Source organism: Xenia sp. Carnegie-2017, unplaced genomic scaffold (assembly GCF_021976095.1).
Source record: "Xenia sp. Carnegie-2017 unplaced genomic scaffold, XeniaSp_v1 HiC_scaffold_3, whole genome shotgun sequence".
Taxonomy (NCBI): Eukaryota; Metazoa; Cnidaria; class Anthozoa; order Malacalcyonacea; family Xeniidae; genus Xenia; species Xenia sp. Carnegie-2017.
In genome coordinates this window covers 3,092,529-3,098,323 of record NW_025813493.1, presented here as the reverse complement: position 1 = coordinate 3,098,323, position 5,795 = coordinate 3,092,529, and the positions used below count along the sequence as shown (strand labels likewise).

Here is a 5,795-nt window from a genome sequence, read left to right as displayed (position 1 = left end):
TCGTTGACTAAAGCGCGTCATAAAGAAAAGCAATGATGCGCATGCGTATTAATTTTATATTGCTGTTTCCAGCCATTGTATCCAGTATGCTCGCTCTGCAATCTTCAGAAACGTTGTGAATATCAGTAGGACTAGTGTAGAAGATTCTTCCAGAACATAACATCATGCAGCAGTGGAAATGTCTCAGTGTTAAAGAGGAATAATTTGTCAATCACTTTGAAAATACAAGTTCTTATGAAACTTCTTGTAAAATCGCCGTGTTGCTTACAAAGGCCAAGAGAATCGATACAATACTGGCATATTCAACTAATTCAAGTTAGATCATCGATGTCAGGTTCTCTAAAAGATCACGTTTTAAATAAGGCATGAGCGTACATACATAAAGAAAAACACATGATGTAGACTAGTGAGAAATTTATCATTTTAAGAAATATACAACAAATGAAATTACTTCAACAAATATCATTATAACGTAGATATTTATAAATGCCACGTTTGTGCTCATTACGATTCCTTGAAAATAAAGCATGAATTAATTATCAATTTCAATAGCTTGCTGAAACCAAAAATAAGCACATCAACACAAGCTACTTTTAGAAATGGATAATTTCGGTCAATTTGAGAGGTAAAAGTTTATAGCTACATACCTTGATGGTAGCTATGTTTCAAGTGATGTTTAGTTTTCTAGTTCTCAAGTTTTAGTCCAGCTTTTCATCATCCTTATTCATGTCTATATAAATTCATTGTTTTTACCGTAAGTATAAACACAGAGAGATTGACAGCAGGATAACATGAGCATGAACTGTAAATAAAACATTTTTCGCATTTTGGACCACGTTCAAAAAAAAATGTGCTGTACATTCATTATTTTAAAGTAGAAGTTTCAAAAATTCATGTTGATAACGTTAATATGTACGTAATTGCATGTGTTGTTCGTTATGACACAACAATTTCCTTCAATGTACGTGTAAAGTTGATATTAACAATAAAATTGCTGTTCGAGATAATAGAGTTATATTTATATAATTTTTATTCTGGAGAAAGATGGGGGGAATTATTGCGAGTTTGGTTCAATATAGCTGCAACATAAGTTGTTTTAAGAATGGTCAACGGCGAAATACAGCTTGTAACCAATTTTACTGCATCAAAAGTATGTACACAAAATATAGCTATATTTGAAAATGATCTGTATCGAGTGCCACGTTTTAAAGGTTTCTTTTTAAGTCGTGTATGAATAAATTACTTAATTCAATTGAGTGCTTAGACAGAATATCAAAAGAAGGATACATATCGCTTGTAGACAGGAATACAGTTGGGTTGAGTTTTAGGCATAGAAATTTATATAATTTGTAAATTTGTTATGTTTCATACAACAAAATATCAAATAAGTAAACAACAGAATGTGTAATCAATTCATTCATAATCTCCACTCTATTGATAAAAGTATGAGCTGCAACGATGCCTTCAATTAAGAAGGCGCTAGAATTCTCGCCCCAATACAGTACATCCTGTCAAAAGGCCCGATAATTTATATCCTTACATCTATCTCCTCGTAAGGAACAAAACAAGGTTATAATTTGAAGGACCTAAGAGTAGTTTTCATAAAAATTGGTAATTACATGTAGAACGTTCTTCATTATGTACGTCCTATAGAAGATTTTCTTTTGACTGAGGGGTTCAATGTGTCGGTGTCTGGTCGTGCCTGATTGGTTTCTATACTGACATTTAGGGACGTGTCTTCCGTAGAAACTTAACAGCAACGATTGCTCATTTGGGTCTTCGGACTCAGATTGTTCATTTTCTTTCTCAGAAAATCGTTTTCTCGGTAGATAAAAGTCATCTCCGAATCGTTAGGAATAAATGAGTAATTTGGAGCAAAATCGTAAGCGTCGTTCATGTTGACGAAAAACAGGCCAAAAAGAAAAGCAATAATGCGCATGCGTATTAATTTTATATTGCAGCACCCAGCCATTGTACCCATCATGCTCGCTCTGCAATCTTCAGAAACGTTGTGAATATCAGTGGGACTAGTGTAGAAGATTCTGCCAGAACGTAACATCATGCAGCTGAGGAAAATATATCAGTTTTAAAGAGGAATGATTTGTCAATCACTTTGAAAATACATGTTCTTATTAAACGTCTTGTAAAACTGTTGTGTTGCTTACAAAGGCCAAGAGAATTGATATAATACGGGCATATTCAACTATTTCAAGTTACATCATCGATGTGAGGTTCTCTAAGTGATGATCAGGTTTTTAATAAGGCATGAGCGTACATACACAATAAAAAAACACATGTTGTAGACAAGTGAAAAATTAATCATTTTAAGAAATATACAACAAATGAAATTACTTCAACTAATATCATTATAACTTATATATTTGTAAATGCCACGTTTGCGTCTATTACAGTTCCTTTAAAAATAAAGCATGAATTAATTATCAATTTCAATTGCTTGCTGAAACCAAAAATAAGCACATCAACACAAGCTACATTTAGAAATGGATAATTTCGGTCAATTTGAGAGGTAGAGGCTTATAGCTACATACCTTGATGGTAGCTATGTTTCAAGTTATGTATAGTTTTTTAGTTCTCAAGTCTTAGTCCAATTTTTCAACATCCTTATTCATGTCTATACAAATTCAACGGTAAATAAAACATTTTTCTCATTTTGGACTACGTTCAAAAAAGATAGTCGTGTACATTCATAATTTTAAAGTAGAAGTTTCAAAAATTCATGTTGATAACGTTAATATGTTCGTAATTGCATGTGTTGTTCGTTATGACACAACAATTTCCTTCAATGTACGTGCAAAGTTGATATTAACAATAAAATTGCTGTTTAAAATAATAGAGTTATATTTATATAATTTTTATACTGGAGAAAGCTGGGGGGAATTGTTGCCAGTTTTGTTCAATATAGATGCGACATAAATTATTTTAAGAATGGTCAACGGCGAAATACAGCTTGTAACAAATTTTACTGCATCAAAAGTATGTACACAAAATATAGCTATATTTGAAAATGATCCGTATCGAGTGCCACGTTTTAAAGGTTTCTTTGTAAGTCGTGTATGAATAAATTACTTAATTTAATTGAGTGCTTAGACAGAATGTGAAAGCAAGAAACATAGCTCTCACTTGTAGATAGGAATACAGTTGGGTTGAGTTTTAGGCATAGAAATTTATATAATTTGAAAATTTGTTATGTTTCATACAACAAAATATCAAATAAGTAAACAACAGGATGTGTAATTAACTCATTCATAATCTCCACTCTATTGATAAAAGTATGAGCTGCAACGATGCCTTCAATTAAGAAGGAGCTAGAATTCTCGCCCCAATACAGTACATCCGGTCAAAAGGCCCGATAATTTATATCGTTACATCTATCTCCTCGTAAGGAACAAAACAAGGTTATAATTTGAAGGACCTAAGAGCAGTTTTCATAAAAATTGGTAATCACATGTAGAACGTTCTTCATAATGTACGTCCTATAGAAGATTTTCTTTTGACTGAGGGGTTTGATGTGTCGTTGTCTGGTCGTGCCTGATTGGTTTCTATACTGACATTTGTGGATGTGTCTTGCGTAGAGAACTTAACAGCAACGATTGCTCATTTGGGTTTTCGGACTCAGATTGTTCATTTTCTTTCTCAGAAAATCGTTGTCTTGGTAGATTAAAGTCATCTCCGAATCGTTAGAAATGAAATGAGTAATTTGGAGCAAAATTGTAAGCGTCGTTCATGTTGACGAAAGCAGGCCAAAAAGAAAAGCAATAATGCGCATGCGTATTAATTTTATATTGCAGCACCCAGCCATTGTACCCATCATGCTCGCTCTGCAATCTTCAGAAACGTTGTGAATATCAGTGGGACTAGTGTAGAAGATTCTGCCAGAACGTGACATCATGCAGCTGAGGAAAATATATCTGTTTTAAAGAGGAATGATTTGTCAATCACTTTGAAAATACAAGTTCTTATTAAACGTCTTGTAAAATTGTCGTGTTGCTTACAAAGGCCAAGAGAGTTGATATAATACGGGCATATTCAACTAATTCAAGTTACATCATCGATGTGAGGTTCTCTAAGTGATCACGTCTTTAATAAGGCATGAGCGTACATACACAATAAAAAAACACATGTTGTAGACAAGTGAAAAATTAATCATTTTAAGAAATATACAACAAATGAAATTACTTCAACTAATATCATTATAACTTATATATTTGTAAATGCCACGTTTGCGTCTATTACAGTTCCTTTAAAAATAAAGCATGAATTAATTATCAATTTCAATAGCTTGCTGAAACCAAAATAAGCACATCAAAACAAGCTACATTTAGAAATGGATAATTTCGGTCAATTTGAGAGGTAGAGGCTTATAGCTACATACCTTGATGGTAGCTATGTTTCAAGTGATGTATAGTTTTTTAGTTCTCAAAGTCTTAGTCCAGCTTTTCAACATCCTTATTCATGTCTATACAAATTCATTGTTTTTGCCGTGAGTATAAACACAGAGAGATTGAAAGCAGGATTACATGAGCATGCTGGCGATATGAACGGTAAATAAAACATTTTTCTCATTTTGGACTACGTTCAAAAAAAAATGTCCTGTACATTCATTATTTTAAAGTAGAAGTTTCAAAAATTCGTGTTGATAACGTTAATATGTTCGTAATTGCATGTGTTGTTCGTTATAACAACTTCCTTCAATGTACGTGTAAAGTTGATATTAACAATAAAATTGCTGTTCGAGATAATAGAGTTATATTTATATAATTTTTATACTGGAGACAGATAGGGAATTATTGCGAGTTTGGTTCAATATAGCTGCAACATAAATTGTTTTAAGAATGGTCAACGGCGAAATACAGCTTGTAATCATTTTTACTGCATCAAAAGTATGTACACAAAATATAGCTATATTTGAAAATGATCCGTATCAAGTGCCACGTTTTAAAGGTTTCTTTGTAAGTCGTGCATATAAAACAATTACTTAATTCAATTGAGTGCTTAGACAGAATATCAAAAGAAGGATACATATCACTTGTAGACAGAAATACAGTTAGGTTGAGTTTTAGGCATAAAAATTTGTATAATTTGTAAATTTGTTATGTTTCATACAACAAAATATCAAATAAGTAAACAACAGGATGTGTAATGACTCATTCATAATCTCCACTCTATTGATAAAAATATGAGCTGCAAGATGCCTTCAATTAAGAAGGCGCTAGAATTCTAGCCCCAATACAAAACATCCTGTCAAAAGGCCGATAATTTATATCGTTACATCTATCTTCTCGTAAGGAACTAAACAAGGTTATAATTTGAAGGACCTAAGAGCAGTTTTCATAAAATTGGTAATCACATGTAGAACGTTCTTCATAATGTACGTCCTATAGAAGATTTTCTTTTGACTGAGGGGTTGGATTTGTCGGTGTCTGGTCGTGCCTGATTGGTTTCTATACTGACATTTGTGGACGTGTCTTGCGTAGAGAACTTAACAGCAACGATTGCTCATTTGGGTCTAAGGACTAATATTGTTCATTTTCTTTCTCAGAAAATCGTTTTCTTGGTAGATTAAAGTCATCTCCGAATCGTTAGGAATGAAATGAATAATTTGGAGCAAAATCGTAAGCGTCGTTCATGTTGACGAAAGCGCGCCAAAAAGAAAAGCAATGATGCGCATGCGTATTAATTTTATAATGTACCCAGCCATTGTACCCAGCATGCTCGCTCTGCAATCTTCAGAAACGTTGTGGATATCAGTAGGACTAGTGTAGAAGATTCTGCCA

At 33.0% G+C, this 5,795-nt stretch overlaps 1 long non-coding RNA gene across 1 annotated transcript; it reads left to right on the top strand.

Annotated features, from left to right (window-relative positions):
• The first annotated feature begins 3,268 nt into the window (after positions 1–3,268).
• Positions 3,269–4,290, top strand: LOC124454486. Its single transcript, XR_006951469.1, has 2 exons — positions 3,269–3,731; positions 3,810–4,290. It is a non-coding gene; the product is annotated as an uncharacterized LOC124454486 (long non-coding RNA).
• The last annotated feature ends 1,505 nt before the right edge of the window (positions 4,291–5,795 follow it).